The sequence below is a fragment of the Rousettus aegyptiacus genome, unplaced genomic scaffold, assembly GCF_014176215.1.
Source record: "Rousettus aegyptiacus isolate mRouAeg1 unplaced genomic scaffold, mRouAeg1.p scaffold_m13_p_10, whole genome shotgun sequence".
NCBI lineage: Eukaryota > Metazoa > Chordata > Mammalia > Chiroptera > Pteropodidae > Rousettus > Rousettus aegyptiacus.
In genome coordinates this window covers 79,549,867-79,570,150 of record NW_023416285.1, presented here as the reverse complement: position 1 = coordinate 79,570,150, position 20,284 = coordinate 79,549,867, and the positions used below count along the sequence as shown (strand labels likewise).

The 20,284-nt window shown below is 43.8% G+C and overlaps 1 long non-coding RNA gene across 1 annotated transcript; it reads right to left on the bottom strand.

Moving 5' to 3' along the window:
* Nucleotides 1–14,283: 14,283 nt before the first annotated feature.
* On the bottom strand, nucleotides 14,284–18,567 carry LOC118608225. Its single transcript, XR_004952977.1, has 2 exons — nucleotides 18,001–18,567; nucleotides 14,284–14,526 (listed from the first exon to the last, which is right to left on the bottom strand). It is a non-coding gene; the product is annotated as an uncharacterized LOC118608225 (long non-coding RNA).
* Between the last annotated feature and the right edge of the window lie 1,717 nt (nucleotides 18,568–20,284).

The following is a 20,284-nucleotide window of genomic DNA, read 5'->3' as shown; positions in this document are numbered from 1 at the left end:
ATCGCAGGAGGTAGTCGTCACTCAGGTAGATACTGGCCACATTGCTGGCTGAAAGGTGCACACTGTAAAAGTCCTGCACTGTAAGATGTATGGGTCTTGTGATCATGTCAGGAGGCCGTCACTCTCTCAAAATAGCAAGACAAGGAACAGCAGGACATATCGTAGAAAGCACTGGCCATGGAGCACCGTAGCCCTGGCTCTGGCCCTGGCTCCTGCCCCTACTATATAACTGTCATGGAATCGCCCGGGACCCCTGATTCCTCACCTGTGAAAACAGCTTTGTAATGGATCAGGGTGAGCTTTAGACAGGATGCTGTGTGCGAGCGCTTCGGGCATATGCACAGCCAACATATACTGAGTGCTTGCCATGTGCTAATCACTTTTACATGAGTTAGTCTATTTAATTTTCCAATAGCTCTACAAGCTAGGCGCTAATCCCACCTTGATTTGTCAGAAGAACCTGCATTGGAGATAGCCTACACTGTTCCCACTCAGTACTCTACATCCCTAGTTCACCAAAGTCCTGTTCTTCTTTAATAAAAATATATCCTTTCAGTTAAGAATACTCAAATAGTCTTGGAAATGTTTATATCTTCCTCAGTGGCCACATAGCCATGAAAGGATTTCCTCTGCCTGTAGAAATTCTCTCTTAGGCACATAATAGTATGTACTTGCTCTGGAAATATAGGAAGGTTCACTTAGCTAATAATTAGCTTGTTACGAGGTAAGTGCTCCACAGGTACTGATCCTCAAAACACTCTGTGAGGTACACTGTTAGTAACTTCACTTCATAGATGAGACCAGGGTACAGGAAGTTTAGGTGAGACGCCCAAAGTCACACGGTCCATTCCTGGCAGAACTGGGACTTGGGCCCAGGCAGCTCCTCCTTGCTGCCATTACTCCACTTCCCGAGAAGACACTGGGCAGAGGGAATGTACTCCCTCCACCCCACCCGCCTCTGAATGGCCCGGGCCCCTGACTGCACAGCTATGAAAAGGCCTCAGAAAAATGTGCCATGTGCACCCATCACACTACCACCTAGAGCCAAAATGTATCAGGTCTGCTTCATGGAGTAGCGAGAAGAAATAGGTCATCTTCCTTCTTGTGCCTTTTAACGCAGGGGCAAAACTGAACTGAAAACATTTTATTCTCATACTACTTTGCTAGAAGTAGCCTATCTAGGGGAGTTTCTTTGGGATTTTATTTTGGGTTATACTAAAGAATATCTTGACTACAAATTTGGCCTTGTGACATCATTTAATATGAAGGTCTGTTCAGATATCCAGAGTCGAGATTTTTGTTTCTGGTAGAAAACTGGACACTCTTTTAAGTGAAAACTGGATTGAACTTCCCCCTACTAAATTGGCATCCTTCACGCCAACCTTTTAACACTCTCTGAGGGAACCTTCTAGTGGCCTAATAAAATCATTACTGTGATGATGGACTATACACTTATGGAAATCAAGGTGATTTTATTAAGAGACATTTTGCTGTATATAGGGAGTTAGATGGTACAAGTAATTTAAAATAACAAAGGTTCTCATTTTGTCCCAGAATTGGCTCCCACTGCTGATTCAGCTTGGGAACAGGCACGTGTTGAACAAAGGAAGGCGGCAAGAGGGCATTTTAACATCACCTGGTGGTCGGGGCCCTCTAAGTCAATGGGAGCCCTATCTGCAGAGATGCTACTGCACCATTACAGTGCTAATGGTATTATTTTCTTTGGCCATTAGTGTGTGCTGCCCAAATCACAGCAAAATGCTAATAGCAGCAGCACTCCGCGGTTCTCCTGAGTAATGGGCCTGTGAAAATTCACCTCCACCTTCCAAATCAAGCTGTTCTAGGACCCCTGTGGCAAGTGTGCATCCTCTAATGCTCTCCTGTGTGTCAGGAGCTTCTCAGAAAAAAAAGAAGTGATTCTGAGGAACAGAAGCGAAAGGAGGGTTCACCTTCTGGGAAGATCCTGCTCGGCTGTGAAAAAGTCGTCCTCGGGGTACGGCCAAGTCAGGATCGGGGGTTGTGTCAAAGCGGAGGCTGCTGGGTATGTACCGGACCTGGGAGAGGCAGGCAGGAGAATGTGGTTCACAGAATCTGAGGTGCGAACCAGGAGTCAGGCAGATCTGGGTGGAACAGCAGCCAGTTCTGAGACCCGGCCAGGCGGAGGTCAGGGGTCAGGGACTACCGTTGGCCAGGGGGTTTCACAGAGGGAGGTGTGACTAGAGATTTAGCATCCTACTGTTCATGCTTTTGTTAAGTTGCTTCTGGAAGTTGAAGTTTTATTTTCCATGAACCCAGTCATTGACAGGATCTCACTGTGAGCCAGCTGATAACCAGGAACTGCAAGGTTGCTCTCTGCTAACTTTGAGCATCACTGTGCACGACCTCTGATGCTGAACTCATCCCACAGTTTCTAATCATGTATCCTCTGTGTCAACCAAATCATGACTACTTATCCCTTCTCCTTTGGACACTTTTGGTGGCCAACTAACTACCCTCTGGAAAGCCAGCTGCTGAGGGTACATGGGAGGATAGATTGGTTGGAGCTTCTTCATTCCCTCTTCAGGCAGCCTGTTTAGGCAGCCTGGCTAGACAAGAATCTTTCACCATCCAGAATCTTATAACTTTTGGGGGTCACAAATCTTTTGGAGGATCTAAAGGAACTATTCATCCTATCCTGAAAAAAAAAGTATGCGGTACATGCACAGAGACTTCGGCATGAATCTTGGGGTTCACTAGCCCCCTGACTGCCACATTAAGAACTGCTTTGTAGGCTGTTTGTTCTTTGGTGAATTGAAAACCCTACTTTGCTGGCTTTATTCAAATCAACTCTAATGAAAACTCGTTAAAATGAGACCCCATAACAGAATAACAACCTTTCAACTTTTCACTCTTTTCATGCCATCTTGAAACATAACAATGGCACTGAGAGTAATGTCAATAACTAGTGACAATCTCCTATAAAATCTCTACTTCAAAGTGCTTTTTATTGAATAATTGACTGTAACTAGAGCATAATTTCCTCAAATACTGCTTTCTGACTCACCTCTAAGTCATCTACAGGGCAGAAAAAGCTTCATAAAATGAGACACAGCTGATGTGGCACAGTAGAACTAAAGCTGGATTCTAGATCCAGTTTCCAGGTTTGGGGTCTGGCTTTGCTATGAACCATCTAGTGCCTTTAGGAAATTCCCTATCTTCCCAGCTTTCTTTTTCCTTATCTGTAAAGTAAGGAAGTTGGACTAGCTCAGAGGCTGACAAACTAAAACCCACTGCCTGTTGCCTGTTTTTGTAAATAAAATTTTGTTGGACCGCAGCCACACTCATTTGTTTCCGTGTTATCTATGATGGACTTCACGCTGCAACGGCAGAGCTGAGTAGTTGTGACAGAGACCACATGGCTTGCAAAGCATGAAATATTTACTCCCTGGCCCTTTATAGAAAAGTGCGCCGGTCGGTGGCCCACATGATCTCTCCATCCCTTTCCACGTCTGGATGACCTGCAATTCTCAGAGGCAAAGGTAATGTAACCAAGGTCAATTTAAGGGCACATGTGGAACAGAAGCAAACAATACCTGAACCAAGATAAAAATTACTTATTTTGTTGAAGCAGCTCCCTCAATAAATGTTGCTGAGGGAAGTCAAATAGATAGTCAAGTGGAACAACTTAAAACAATCAAACTTGATGTGTGCTCCAAATTGTTTCATCATCCAGACATTCAATGATTCAGAAAGACCTTCTTCCGGTGTATCCAAATCAGTGGGTTTTTAAAACATTACTAAGCGCAATTAAGTTTAGGAACTAACTGACAGGGGAGCACACACAATCCCTTTCACAGAACTTAAACTCTGCTTTGAAGTAAGCTAGAGCATAAAACAACAACTGAGAAATGAGCCCTTCAGATATGAATGACAGGTGAGGTGTTCACCTGAACGAAAACTTCTTGGGCTGAATATTCAGGAGATTGATATATTGTTATGCTCTACATTGTCCAAACCACACCTTCCAAACATCACGGAGAGGAGAAGTCACCACGGCCCAAGAACAGCGCTGCAGTGGCACACGTCCCAAAGGGCAGGGTTTCCCGCCAAGTTCCCCAGGAAGGGATTACTTGAACTATGTATCAAGAAGCTTTTTCCTCTGAAATTAACATATTTAAAAGCACTAAGTCTCTATATCAAATGCTGAAAAATGAGACAGGGACCAGTCCTACAGATGCTCAAAATTCCAGGCCCACAGTGAGAAAATCTCCTACTATTGATGTAATCCCAATCTTCAGACTGCTAGTTCCCTTTCTGTCTGAATAGCATCTTTACATATGGCCACTTCTGTGTTTTGGTGCAATAATAAAAATAATATATTATATACTGTGGGCGTTTCCTTAACCGACCCTGAGAAACTCTTTCCAAACAGCTCTGAAAAATCTCTCTCATCTGCCATTTTTTTTTTCTAATGGTGACAATCAGAACAAATTACCCCAAATAATAAAATACACGAGATGACAGAGAATATAGTATCTGAATCCCTCTCCAAGTCTTCAAAATCACAGGGAGGTTGGCAAGGTTCCTGGGGGTCAAGGCTAGAGCTGGAAATGTAAACTCAAACCCCCAAAGGTACCCAAACTGGAAGGTGAGCAAAACAGAAGTTAAGTTCCTCCTGAGGAATTTGAAGAACATCAGAGACCTCTCTGCTCCTACCAATTTGGAAAACTGGGCACATACTCCCAACTTTGGCAATCTGCGGTGTCCTGGGTCAGCCCCACATCTGCTGTTCCGGCTCAGGAATTCACCTTCTGCTCCCTCCTAGATACCACAAGAAATTTGACCTCATCACATACAGTTTTTGTTTCTGGTGTTCTTTTTCTGGAAGATTCCAGGCATGTTTCACGCACCTTACACAGTATTCCTCTGCCTTCCTCCCGACCCTCTGCTATAATTCCTTTCTCCAGGAATCATAATCATGGCTTATGTGCTCCCTCACCCCCGCCCCAAAAGTACCCTTCCCCTGACAATCTCTTAAACTGAGAATTGTTCTTTCTCATGGGGCGTGGCTCCATTTTTTCCTCCCCTCCCCCACATCCCACCTCTCCCCTCCTTCTGGCTGAAAAAATTTCTCTCTCTCTTGCCACTTAGGGGCAAAAACGTTTGGAGAATTGTCCAGGTGAGCTTTTTGGGCAGTGGGATAAGTAGTTATGATGTAAATTATGGATGAAAAATAAGATGGACACATGATTTCATGATAGCTTAAATGGTTCAGAACTTATTAACTTTTAGAGTCAACTTAGACAAGGATAAAAGAAGAAAATTCCTGTGATCGGCATCATGATCTGATTGCTTCGCTGCCTTTGAATTTCTTTACTTTTTCTAGTAAAGAAATTTTGCATTGCCTTGTTTGGCACTGGAATGCTGGTCTTGCTCACAGCCCTGCTATTAAGCTCTCAGTTCCAGTGTCTACCTCCGTTCAGATCTTGGTTCTATATTTTGCTTTACTGTTTATGTTTTCTTATTCAACTTCCTGCTCTAAACTCTGAGTTCACCTTCAGCCTAATATAGTTGTAATACTTTCTAAATTAAGTTCTGGCAGTTCTCAAACTACAAACACCAAACTTATGAATGTCCCTTACACAAAAAAGGCTTTCCCTTCTTGCTTCTGGGTGGCATCATCGGAGCAGTGGGAGGGAATTCTCTCTTCTCTGTGAAGCTCTGGCAGCAGGCAAGTTCCTCGCATCCACCTTCTTAGCAGGTCTAATTTCCCATAGAAACCATTGTATGAGGTGGTGTAGCTCCCAGCCTAGCCCACAAAGGCCCACAAAACTCATAACATAGCTGAAAAGGAGTAAAAAAATATAGCCAATAAGTTTTTGCTAATGTGTAGTATTTAATTTTCATTAGGGGTTACCTTATTACAATGTGTCTATGGGAAAATGTTAGCTCCAGATTCCAAAAACTGATTTACAAACAAACTCTTGGAAGAAAACTCCTATCTAAATTTAGAACTACCTATATTAGCTCCAGTTTTCAGCATGCCTTTTTTCTTTTGTTTGCACGAGTCATCTGGGGATGGGTTTATTGAGGTTGTCTCTGCAGGCAAACAGAAGCCATGAGGTGGGCACCTGTCTGGTGTAGGTGTCCCAGGTGTACAGGAGCCTCTGCAGTCAAAGAAAGGAGTTTTGGCTTCCACTTGAACTGGATCATCGTTGAAATGCTATCATCTCTCTGCCTATGTAGAATAAACATCAGATTTGAAAGCAATTTCTCCCTTTCTACCTTCTCAATCATACAATTTATAGTGAATATGAGTCTTCCTTGAAACCAAAACATATATATATTTGAAAAGGTAAATTTTATGTTATATATATTTTACCAATAAAAGAGTCAAACGAGAGAAGGTATATGGGGCGACAGATGTAGGAAAAGAACAGTGCACTCTGCAGACAAGTGACCTGGAACACGATAAGATGGAATCGACACACCTTGGATTTATCCAGAATTCTCTGCTCCTGCAGCCTTCTTGCAGCAGCCCAGTTGGCCGTATGAGACCCTGGCTTTGGGGCCCTTCTTCTGGTGTATCCACCTGAAGGACACCTGAGTCTGATTAACCGTAAATGAAAAGGTATCCTTGTGAATGTTGCTCTCAGGACATGAGACTGGCTTCTGGGCCAGGTGCTATTGGGGTCCTTGCTCTCTATGCCAAGTGACTACAATAGGTAAGGTGTGCCTTTCACTGATACTGTAGCTCTTTTGTTCACGAGGCTTGTAAGTGGCATTTTATTTAAGCAATAATGGCTGGTAGAGAGGGCATTTCCTGATACTTAATGACCAACTGGAGGAATAGTGAGCCCGAGGCAATGCATATAACATGCTATTAAACTCTGAAATTTAAAAATGTAAAGAAAAAATAATTACCTTCTTATGCATGTTACCATGGATACTGAATGTTGTTTATAGTTTTAGTCTTTTCCTAGAGGTTAAAGTCCAGTTGAGCACCCAATAGTAAAGAAGAACTTCGGTCTCAATTTCCACTCACCTTATAATGTTTGACATTACCTAGTTAGTGTACACCTCTTTAAGAAGGTGCCCGTCACCCCCGAAATAGGATATATAACATGCGATGTGGATTGCCATAATAAGTATTCATATTTTATTGAACAGTTTGGCAATCAGTATTTAAAATCAGCTAACCTTGTAGGTGATCACTTTCTGTTTCCCCGGAGAGGCAGTAACTTTCATACTGTTCTTTTCCCCTCAAAGAATAAACCATTTTTCGGTTTTCAAATTGCATGCACATATTTTATGCATTAGTTCCAGAAACACTTTTTCAGTTGGATCTATTATTACAGTGCATAACTCAGAGATTAACATTTAAGCATGAAGAAGAAAATACTCAGAAAAGCACCTAATACTTCATCATTTACATGGTAGCCTTTTGCTCTATACTTATTAAAATTTTGGAACACTTTTTATTTAACTCTTAGGGAAAGATAGGGCACAATTAAACGAATTTCATAACAGTGCAGAAGTGCCGGCCCAAATTAATATTAGTAATTCCTCATTATCTATTCCTGTGATAAAAGAACACTTAGGAAAACTTAGAGACTTAATTTTATCTACAGCTCCAAACCTTCTCCTACAAATATTTTTTTCCCATAGTTATCAGCAAGATTTGTCTGCTTTTATTTTTCTTTATTATAATCAAAGGGTAATATAACAAGCCTTTATCAAATAATGCAGAAATATCATTCATTTATCCATTCATTCATTTATTTATCTATTAAGCATTTTTAAAGTGTGTTGAGCTTTATCATGAGCCAGACCATGGACACATACGAATGAAAAGGCCAAGCTCCCCACCCTTAAAAAATTCTATCTCCTAAGGAGTCAGGCATGGAACAGAAGTTGCGAAGCTTCGCAGTAGCTGCTAAGCTGGAGTTATGACGAGATGCACTGGGCACGCAAAGAAAGGTGACAGCAACTGTCCTGGGGATTCAGAATGATTTATCAGAGGAGATGACATTTACTTAAGATGTATACTGTAAAGGTCTATACACAATATAAAGTTATTATTTTGTTTCCGTAACCATTCTTCTATAGGAGTGCAAAGATGGACAAATTCCTAAAGAGACTGCTACTTAGTAATCAAATAAAAAAAATTAATCGTGGTCATAAAGCCCATTCTAATACACCTCCCTCCTCAGATTGCCTCCCAAATACTGCTATCTATAAGTGGTGCTACATTGACATAGAGAACTATATCTTGACATGGGGACACTAGGAGTTGCTGGGACAAGGAGGTGGATTTTGTTGATTTCCCCACGGACCTGAAATGCTGTAAGCCCTACATGTCCTGTTTTTATAAAAGTACATGAGGAGAATCTTGACACCTTTCTTTGGGTTATTTTTATCTGTAGACATTCAAATCATGCTTGTGCCAGTGTGATTTCTCTAGGTCCTTAGCATTACGCTGTATAAGCTGAAAACATAAGTTCTGAGAAGGAGGGGAAAAAAGGGATCAGAAGAGAATTCATTAGGGAGAGCTGTCTAGATCCCTTGAGTCTGAGCAAGATCTTTCGGAATATAATGAACATATATTCACAGAGAAAGGGTAGCATGGACGAAAGCAGCCAGACAATATCCAGCCAGTCCTTGGGGGCTACAGAAAGCAGATTAGCTTCTCTGGAACAGAAGGGCTGACTGGCTGGGGAGTCAGGAGAACTCAGATTAAAAAGATAAGAGCAGGGATGGGAGCAGATGGCAAATGGCCCCATCGTTAGCTGGAGAAGTATAAATGGATTAGTAAATTCCTACTGTCCTCAGGACTCTGAACAGACATCATCTCCGCACTGCTTTCCCCGATCCCAGGGCCCACCCTAGTGCCTTTGGCTTCATAGCACTTAAAAATGTTGTAAGAGAAGAGCAAGGCATAGATAGATGGTCCACCTAATGGCTAATCGGAATTCAAAAAGACAAAGTTATCAATACTGGAAAAGTTTACTCTTAAGATAAACAGCAGCCTTTTCAATGGAAAAGTCCAGGGGAAAGAACAAATGTTTTTGAAAAGAAGAGGAAAAGTACCACTGCAAGTATTTTGACATCAAAATGCATATTGATGAGGCAAACAGGAGGGCTGAGCTCAATATTCTCGCGGACGAACCCCCCTGGCGCTGGCTAAATCAATTGTGAAGGCCATCTGAGGGAGATGGCCTAACGTAATTGAGAAAACACACGGGCCCAGATAAAGCAAGCTCTGACTCAGGCTCTGACAGAACCAGGGCTAAATCACTCACCCTGGCTGCTTTGTTCTCCATTCCTCCCCATGCCACATCCCCCACTGCTCCCAGCTGCCGCACTACTCATCACAGAAGGCGTGCAGTGTGCTCACGTGCCCTGCCTTCAAAGCTGGGGAGAACGAAGGGGTTTGTTCTCACAGTCCTTTAAATCAGAGATATTAGAGCTAACCAGATATCCAAACCATGAAGGGCAGAGCTGGGGATAGTAGGAAGGTGGGGGGGTGGGAGGGGGCGGGAATGGGAGGTGTGGCCTACCTGGGACCAGGTTCGATAACAAAATCACTCTGAATTAGCTCATACGCCCCTTCTAGTAAAAGGCCTGAGAAGTCCGGTATTAAGTGGAAAAGGTAGGTCACTTGCCTCAAAAGGATCATGAAAAGAGAAGAAAAGTCTCAACTCTTTATTCAAATCAAAAGCAGAGGCATGCATGCCCACCTTCCACTGTATCATTTGTCGGAAGAAGTGGCCTGTGAACATGGCCTCTCAGGCTCATTACACGATGAGTGTCAACAAATAATCAAATGTGTACATTTTCTCTGCACTTGTCCCTTAATGGTACTCAGTATCTGCTGTCCAGAAGAATCTGCCGCAGTGTGAAAACTTATCCCGTTTAGTGTAATTAGAGTGCTAACTTGTGTAAACTCGTTGAAAAGTTTTTCTGAACTCCTTCTTCAGACCAATAACTTTTGGTCATGAAAGAACATAGAAGAACCACCTCGTTCTTTTCCCAAAGTCTCCCAAGATGGGACTTTCTTGCTGATGAGACAAGACCTGAACTTGAAATGGCAGGAAGAAAAACTTGCTGTGCTGATTTGTCTAAGCACGTGAGCAAATAGATGGCCGCTGGGGACATATGGATTCCACTTTCCTGATCTGCTCTGAGCTCCCCGCAACCTTCACAGAGTGTATAGAGCTGCTAGTGGGTGAATATAAAGTCATAATTCAAGAAAAGATTCATAGAGTTTGATAAAAATGAATCATGGTTTTAAGTTCCTCAGTTGCCCATGGAATGCAAACCTCAGCATGTATCTGAATTATTAAACATTTGCTTTGTCAGTGTGGTTCAGTTTCAAGAACTGATTGGGCTGAAAAAAAAAAAAAACCCAAACAAACATGCACACAAAGAAGGCACAAAAACTTAGGATTCTAGAAATAAATATTTGAATCCACAAATTCTCCTAAACTTTATGATCATGTATCAAAACTCTGGGAAATGTTTGCATCTACTGAGCTCTGTGAAAATGCTTTTTCCTCTGTGAAATGGCAAAAATCCTACCATTCAAACTGAGAATCGAAATTACAGTTGGAACTCTGGCATCTGAAGAGAAATGCGTCCAAACTAAATCTATTTAGCAATCCTCAAAAAGTGTTCACTTTGCTACATATATGCATATTTGATCAAAATCAATTGGCAACTAGCCAGTTTGGTATTAACAAAATTGCCTAGTTTTTATAGCCAAAGTATTTTCATTTGTGGGCTTCACTGGCCTATGAATACAAATTTTGTCATCTGTTGATAACCTAAGTTTTACTGGCTGCTGAAGGTCACGTTCCCAGGGTGAAGTTTTGTAAGGAATGCTCGTGGGACAGTTACTTATGAAGGGAAATGAAGAAAGCAGGAGGAGACACAGGGAAGGGCTGAGATGTGTTGCAGTCTCAGTGAAAACATCAGACAGCCCATCAGGCTCTGAACCTGAGGTAGCCTTTTAGAGTTATCTCAGCTTAGGACAAGAGGGTCATTAAACACAGGTCATCCAGGGATGGAGGCATGAGGTTCTTTATCAGCCATCAGAGATCACCAGGCATTTTTCTTTAGATAAGGCAAACCCCACAAGCTAAAGGCCATCTTCTGATAGCACCCCCAGGGGCCGGGGAATAAGGCCTTTATTCCTGAATGGGAATCTGGGCAATGCAGCAAAACATTCACTATACTACACCGTTTGTGACACTTGGGTACTCTTATTACACATCTAGGAAAAACTCCTCTAACTTATTGATGAGCATCTGTTCCTCATGGGAACTTAGAAGAGGAAGATTAGTGGGACAAATTATAGGTCTTGACACCACAGTTGGTTTCGGGGTGATGGCTGATATTCATCTTCTCTCTCCTCTGTTATCCATTGAAAACTTTTCCTCACTCTCAACAAGCACCTCTTCTGATTTCAGTGGCTTTCCCGGTGGCGAGGCCAGTCCCTCAACCCTGATGGTTCTGAGCCCTTGGCTTCTCAGGCTGTAGTCTATTTCCTTTTAAGGCTGAGAAGAGTATACCAAGAGGAGCCCAAGTACGCCATCTAGGTTCTATGTTACTTCTCCCCTCCCTGTGTGTAACAGTGGCCCTCTCTCTTCCTGATGTTCAGGCTTAATTATCCCTTCAAGACAGTGACTCCTCTTCTTCCCTGTTGATCCCTTGGTGCAAGGAGCTATAAGGGCCCATTGATCAGTCCAGTGGATGGTTGCTGTGTCCCCTGTCAGAAGCATTCTGCCTTTAGGAACCAGGACTTCAAAAACCACAGAACCCACTGCCATGAGGATGGGAAGCCCATATTCTTCAGGTAGGTCACTGGGAGTGATGGTTGGCAGGACCGCTCCTGCCTCTACTCCTTCATTCCTAATTCGTGTTTTCTACCCATTGTGAACACAGCGCTGTATAAAGGTCTTTGATTTAAGGCTCACCCTGCCTCCTGGAGAACAGTGCTCCATTCTCACAAAGTTTCACCTCTGAGTAGTTCATCAGCTAAGCTTTCGACAGGTCTGTCTACGCTGCACTCTCTCTGGCTGGCAGCTTCTAGATGGTACAGCATGAGACAGAACCAGTAGAGTCCATAGCCATGTAACCATTCCAACAACTCCTTTGCTGAAAAGCGTGTTTTTTAATGCAATGTGATGTTATATGAGATCTCGTGACAGTGGGTTTAACACTGTATAAGCCTTGGATTGTGGTGCTAGCTGAGGCCCTACAGGCAGGAAATGTGAATCCATATTCAGAATATGTGTCCGTTTATGGTAAAATGAATTGCTGTTTTCTCCAGGATAGAAGATGTCCAAAGAGTCTTCCAGAGGGTCTGGTTGGTCTCCTTGAGGGATGGTGCTGTACTGGGGACTCAGCGTCACTCTCTGCTGCTGGAGTGTTAGGCATATGGCAGTAGCAATAACTAGAAAAGTTTGATAAGCAGGTTCCCGCGTTAGTGGGCCCTGTACCGCCTCCATCCCTGCCACCATAGCTCTTCTATTCATGTGCCTGTTGTGCCAACATTGCAGTGGCTGATGATAGATGCTGGCTTCTGTCAGTTGGTTAGTTGCTTTGTCTACCTGCATGCTTAGTGCCTCTCTCTTGCAGGTGCTAACATGTGTATAAAGACCTTTGTGCCCTCACGTCGGTCCATGCATATCTCTACTCCAGAGCTACTTGTTGCCCATCTGCCTATTTCCACCCCCCCTCTCCTGCCACTTCTAAGCCCCTGACTATTTGGTAAAACCATTTGCTACTACCCGTGAGGGACATCATCTGAGACTTTCCCTTGCCATTGGCTTTCAAGACCACCTTGAATAAAGCTGTGGTGCAGACACTGTCCCTTTGCAACTGGCACCCACATGCAGAGTTGGTTCAGCCATGAAGCAAGCTGAGCTCCTTCCTCTTCAATCAGCTGATCCTAAGGGACCCACCTCATGGCCGTAGGCATGAGCTGATCGGCAGGTGCTGGTGCAGGAACAGTGGGTGATGTGGAGCTCCTGTGCAGTTTGAATGTGTCCTCTGGTCCTGCTCTGACCTGAGAGGTACCAGTCCAGTCTTACAATGGATGCTTCCTTGGCCTATCCCATGGTATGACATGGCAATTCCGACAGAACCCAGTCATGAGGGGCTATTTTGGCTAAGTGGTCAGTTGGCGTCCCATGGTTAAGTGTTTGCTTTGTCTCTACCAGGTCCCCATGACATGCTAGAGCTATCGTGAAAAAGCTGTAGAATTCTCTGCTGCAGATGGCGGAGCTTTGCTCCAGAACCATCAGTGTCTACGCTGTGATTTTCCCACTTTGGCTTATCACGAATTCCACATGACATCTTTTCCCACCACTGATACCTCTGATTCCAGAAAAAGAAAAATTATGGGCTCGTATGGCCTAAGCCAGAGGGCTTTTTGCACTGCATCCTAGACCTGATGCCGAGACCTTTCTTTTTCTGGTCCTTCCTCAGAGCTGTAACCTTTGAATGGTATTCTGGGGAAGCAGCATTCCCAGGTGTGGAATATGCTGCTGCCAGAATTCAAATGCACTCATCAGGCTTTGCTTTTTTTGCTTTTTTTGGGAGGGGTAATATGCAAAAATCTGTCTCTTACATTGGATGCGATGTCCCAGCATGCCCCCGACCACAGCACCCATAAAAACTGTGCCAATGTGGCAGGTCCCTAAGAGGAGGCAGATACGAATCCAGTGGCTTACTGGTGATTAAACAAATTCAATAAATGGTCTCCAAATGAAGACAAAATTATTCTACTGCTATTTTTAAAAACCATGATTTTGTTATCATTCTACAAAGCTTTGTCACATGGTAAGAGTATTACATGTGACTTTGGAGCACTGGGCCATGTGATTTTTTTTTTTAAAGGTCTACTCACATCGATCTTTGCTTATTTATACTCTGCAAATCCATAAATGGAGCAAGATAAAATGAACAGATAAAAATATGAGGAGGAAGTTAAAAATACAGATTGGAAAAATTAAACAGAGCCAGGTTAAAGTTAGTGGACAAATCGCAGGGCCAAAGTGGCTGACCGGCTCCCAGATGAGGACTGCAAATGACATCTGGGTCCTGCTGTGGCTGAAGCAAAGGCAGTCACGATTCACCACCCTCACGAAGACTCGCTACATCCACAGCAAGGAAAGAAGCAACCCTTTAATCATTTTATGGTCATAATAACGGAATGGAAACTCACACAGTGAAAAGAGGAATGGGATGAGGGAGGGTGAAGACAGCCTGGACACTAAAACTCCATTTGCTGAAAAATAACATGGTCTTAGCCTGGGTCTCCCAGATGGCAGATCCTGAGACAAAGGCTCGAGTGCAAATACTTTATTGGGGAATGTGATCCAGTGAGTAGGAGTAAGGGACAAGAAGAATGAAGCAGAGAAGGATGAAAAACCAATACACGAATGAGTTATGAGGCTGGCCACAGCTCCTGGCGAATGGTTGCTGGCTTCTTCTGGGCCGCCTAGGGAGTTGTATGAAAAATGTCTCAGGACTGTCCATCTGGAGGAAGAAAGGAAAGCATTTATCCATTAGTGCTTACGCTTCATTGTTTAAAGTTCTGCCCCCAAAATGCACTTCCCTGCATTTCAAAGTTAGGCAATGCGCAGGACCCACATGGCTCAGAGAATCTCCAGGGCAAATTCTGGAAGCTCCAGCAAAGGTGTGAGGCATGGCCGTGAGGCAAGGCCCTGTCAGGTTGTACCTACATGAAGGCACCTGCTCAGAGTCTGTATCAATGGCTGGAATAAGGGACAGAGGACACCCAAAGGTGAGAGGTGGTACCAAGAGGTGTCCAATGCACACTCCACATTTAATACTGGATTCTGCTTTTAAAACACCTTCTTATAGAGAACTTTGTGGTGTTGAGCAAATTGCTTATCCTTAAGTAGTAACCCCATGTGAGTTAAGTGATGTCAGGATACATGGGCCGAGTACCATTCTAGTCATCAAGATTCTATCCATCAAAAGAGCCAACATTTTAAAAGTATATCCTTTGCTTCCTATTTCAAAGTATGATGCTTTTGAGAATGCACAGTTGATTATATCTGAAAATAGATATACTACAAACATCTAGTGTAGCAAACTCTGTCCAAGTTAATGTCCTATGCATGAAATAAAGAGCTGAAGGAGTAAAACTGTTGATATTATACATATGGGTAAGAAACCGTGTCTCCACTCATTTTCAGACTACCTTTAAATTTCTGGAAGCAACTTTCTTTTAGGCCGGACAGTTTAAGTGCACTTAAAAACGATTTGAATTTTCACATGGTAGTCTAACAGTGTAGCCCCTTAAAATTTTTCTTTTCTGAAAATTCCATATTGATTTCTTTTCCTCATGGTCAAATTAAGCTGCAACAAACAGAGCAAGATCCTATTTACTTTTTCATTGTAAGTAGGTCTCTATTGTTTAAAGTCATGTGGTCTTTTGGATCACAAACTTGTTGCTGAGGAATTTTGCGCTTGGCTATTAAATCAGTCCTAGAAAACAGATTGCAGGCTAAAATTTTTAATCTTGATCGACAGCTGCTCCACTGCTCCATTAGAGAAAAAAGGGTAATGAAATCACAACTTAAATTAACTTGGAGGGAGAGCTCAGCAAATGCTGTTACAAAACTTGGAATCTTAGCAGGAACAGCAGCAGGCACAGAATGTTTCGCTTGTGCTCAGAAGTCAGCAAGCGGAGAAAAACTCATCCCTCAGACCATGGTCCTCTGTGACCCCTGTGACCCCTCTCCACTAATACCAGACTTAGTTAACTTGATCTATTAGAAAGTGAATATTCAATTTTTAATTCATAAGTTGTTAGCAGCTAAGTAAAATTTATACCTGAGAATTCTAAATACATACAAGTGCTTTTAAAAATCTTAACACCACTCTAAGATTGATACTATTGCTTCTATTGACAACTAAAGTGTCCGAGGCACATAGAGGCTAAAGGCTGCCTCCAAAATTACACAGCTAAAAAGTGGTAGAGCTGAATTCCAACTCTGGTAGTACTTTGCTACCAACACTTTAATCTACATCCTCTATTCTCTCTTTATTGTATAAAAACAAGGAACGAATTAACAAATTTGTTACATGATATAACAAGAAACCAAGTAGAAAAAAACTACTCTTCACGCCGGCAAATTACTCTTATTTAGCTCTGTCTTTCCACCTCCCAGGGCCTAGGAGGAGTTGGGAGAAATGGTGTGGCAAGTTACCATTTAGCTTCAACCCTATCCCCCACCTGCAAAATGTTACTAGATGCTCCTTGAAAACAAACAGTCTGGGTTAGGACACTGTGCCTAAGCACATTAAAAGCTCTTTGAAATCCTACAGTTCAGAAATCTGTTTGTCAGGGCTCAACCTTTCTCCCCCAAACTCGTTTCATGGTATCTCTTTCTGAGAATCCCCTACCTCATGCTGATTCTGCAGAAGACTGTTGTGAAATCTCTGGGCAGCAGATTATTACAAAATAATAAATTCTAAACCAAAGCCATTCTCTTCCCATGTGGTACTCAAAATGTGGAGTAGTCACGGCCTGGCCTCCCATCCCAAACAGAAAATGTATAAATGGTTTTCTCATTAAGAAAAGTCTGACTGTTGATCAGTGTACCAAGTATTTGGGGAACACAATGGAGCAGACACTGTGCTAGGTATGGCAACTATCCATGAATAGAAAGGCCAGTTTCTGCCTCAAGAAGCTTACAGTTGAACAATGACGTTGAACTTTGCCCGCTTATACATGTCACGTCATAAGTATCACAAAAAGAAGTGTCAGATGTTACAGAGTCACTTAATGGGACAAGCTTATCTTGTCAAGACACCAGGGATATGACATTTCATTTGAAGCCTGAAGAATGAGCAGAAGGTAAAGCAGGTTGGAGGAATCCAATCCTATCAATAGCATTTATCACCCAGAGCCCTGGTCAGCTATTTACCCCTACACAGCACCTCTCACAAAGTGGCCACATCTGGAGGGCTGGGAATCTCCGTTCTTTATATTCCTAGTCCATTGCCTGGTATCTGACACACAGGGGCACTTTGTGAAAGGAAGAAGGGGAAGAAGAAAGAAGGAAAAGAGGCAACACAGTAATTAATGCCGGGCCATATGTGCAGGTTCATTCTCCACAACGTCTCATTTTCTCTCATATTAAAAGAGAAGTTACACTCATCGCTCACAACTACACTCCTCAACACACACACACACACACACACACTTAGTCTCCAAACATTTGTGTTCTGCGGTACAGACATAATGATAAATAAGATGCAATGTCTGTGTTCAAGGAGCTAATGATCTACTAGTAGAACCTCAATAGAAGTGCAATTCTTTCCTCTTTTTGCCCAAATACGAAGCAAAAAAAGGCAGGGTAAGTGCTGAAGGCAACTGTCCAGGCAGGATATTGGCCTTGCCCGCTGACGGACAGCTTTAAAAGTGCCAGCGCGGGGACCTGCACGAGGGAGGGGAGAGCTGGAGTCCTCACACTGGTTGCAATAAACTTTCCTGCCCAAGTGGGAGAGCCAAATATCTACTGCGACACCCGAGATCGAGGAGAGAGGCGCGGGGCTGCCCAACCTCCCGTGCAGAGCGGGGTCCCGCACCCAGCTCCCTCCAGGTCCCACACCCGGCCAGCGTAGCCCTCTGCAACGCAGACCTGGAGCGCATCCATGCGTGCCCACTGCATCGACCCGCCCCTCCCCTACTACGTCACCCAGGTCACGTGAGCTACCCGGCCCCAACCCTCACCCCCCCTACCCCTCCCATCCCGCCAGACTCAGCTGTTCTCGCCTGAACTGGGGAGCCGGGGGCGGCAGCGCGTCTGCCCGGCCCCAACCCGGCCCCTCCCCCGGGAGCCGAAGGACAACGTCTAGCAAGGGGCTACGGTGAAATTGGAACCAGCGTTCTAAATTAAGGGGAGCAGATGTCCCTGTGTTGCTCGGGAGGCCTGGGTGGCCTGCTGTTCAGACAGAAATCGTTGAGGCACTGACCTTCCGGGGCTGCTGTCAATCTCCGCGTGCAGATGGCCAGCCGAGCCCTGCCCGCGCCTCTGCGTGGGAAATGTGGCAGCGGGGGGTCCCGGCAGCTAGAGAGAAAAGTCTGTGTAGGGGGTGGGGAAGGGGCCCGGGGGAGACAGAGGGCAGGAGAGAAAGGCCTGCCTGGCGCACAATGGAGTCCCCGTGGCGGCCCCTCGGAGGACAATGCGTCCCTCGGGACCCGCGGTCGTCTGTGCCAGGCCGACGGCCGTGCTCCAGCTGCCTCTTCAGAACAAGGCCGTGCAAATGCGCCCACTTGATTCTAAATCCTCTTAGGCGCTCTGGAGTGCAGGAGGAAAGGGGTGGCCAGACAAGCATGTACAAATCAGCGGCCTGGGAACCCTGGTGACCGCAAAATGTCTGCACCACGCATGCAAATGGAGCCGATCACTTGCAGAAATAGGCAGCTTTTCTGCCAGGTCGCCAGTGAACAGAACCAAACAATCGCTGTGCAGTAAACGTCCCTATTCGGCCCTTTAATTCCACGCGGGGTCCTGAAAATTTTTCAGGGTGTTGCCTCTGGAAAAGACTTCCTATTAAATGTTCGGAAAAGCCAGCTGAGCTGGGCAAAATTATTAGTCAGTCACCCAGGTATTTACACTGTTTTTCCTATTTCCTTTCTCTCTTGGCCTCTGTGGTCAGCAGTATAAAATTCCTAGGAACTCCCACCTAAACACCAGCTTCCTGTTTATGCTCTCAGTGGCTTTAATGTTTAGCTGTTAAAAGCAGTTGACCAAGGCTGTATGAAACAATCAGCAGAGGTTTGCAGGTGAAAGGGGGGGGGGGGGGGTGGAATAACAACAACCTCCAAACGAGTAGGTCAAAGGTCCAGGTTCATTTTTAATCACGTATGTCAAAATCACAGGGGGAAAAGGTAAAATTAAAGTGTAACTTAATGCCTAAGATCTTGGTTCAGTTTCATTGGGCCCCTGGGTCTATAGGAACCTGTAAAATATGATAGGCTATTCTACAGTATGAACATTTTCATTTCTAGCAGTTAAAGGCCTTTTTTTTCAATGTGGCATGACATTCCTTTATTATAGAAGGCTAAAGTTCACGCGTAAGCACAGCCTGTGTGCTCCAGTGAGTGCTTTACACCTTGCCATGGCTGTTCTCCTTAAGTTCCTGTAGCAAAATCTTGCATTGATGTAGCTCCCTGAATTGCAGCCTCCCTGACCTGGGAAGAAAGCCCCTGGAACCTCCTCCATCCCTTTTCTGATTGAGTTCCCTGCTCAACTCCTAAAGAGCGAACAGCTATTCTCTGATAGAAATCCTTTAGAAAGAACCCCCTACCTCAGAAGATAGCAGCTTTCCTTGACAATTTTATTTTATAAATAAAAGTTTTCTATATATATATAAAACTGGAATTCATCTTTACATGTGGAGTCATGCAGGATAAATTTAATTTCTCTTCCACGTGGTGTTTTACCCTCCAAATATTTGGAGCTAAACATCTGCAGCTCTGTCAGCAGTTTCTCCCTTGAGTCTGAGTCTTTCACACCATCCCAGGTTATCTAGAGATGCTCCAGTTAGTCCATGTTCCTTTAAAACTGAACATGGTGCTTCGATGCCTGTTGACACTCCATTTAGGAGGCAGCACTGGAGGAGTGTGGCTTAAAACCAACAGGGGGAATCAGTCGGACCATGTCCAAGAAATTCAGACAAAAATAAATTTCAGTTGTCTATTTTAGTTTTTTCTACTCTGTCAGTAATGCCAGACACAGTTATGAAGCCCAGGAAAGAAGGAAAAAGCAAAAAGCCCTACTGTGGGCTAGCACTGTGCTTTTCATGTCCTTGGTTTGTTCTCATAAAAATCTTCTGAGTAGGTTCTATTGTCATCCCTCTTTTAGAGGGTGAAAAGTCAAATAATCCACCCAAGGTCACGTAGCTAATAAGTCATAGTGAGGTCTCAATCCTGCGACTTGCTCTTTACATTATACAAAGTTGCTGCCATAAAGTCCCAGAGTTAAAGCTAAGGTCCTGAAATTGTTTTTCAGCATAATTTATGACATACAGCTTTAATTCCAGGCCAGTTTGTATACATTGTATTTATACAGCTCCAAAAACTTGAAATACAAGTTAACTTTAGGGGGGTGAAAAAGTTCTTTCTGGAAGCAAATGAAACAGAAATTCCAAGTGAAAGCCAAAAGTCATCCCAAACATGCTTTTATTCCAATGGCATTACTTAACAGCAAAGTGTTATATTACCCTTGAATTTCCTGCCTGGGCTAAGGTTAGG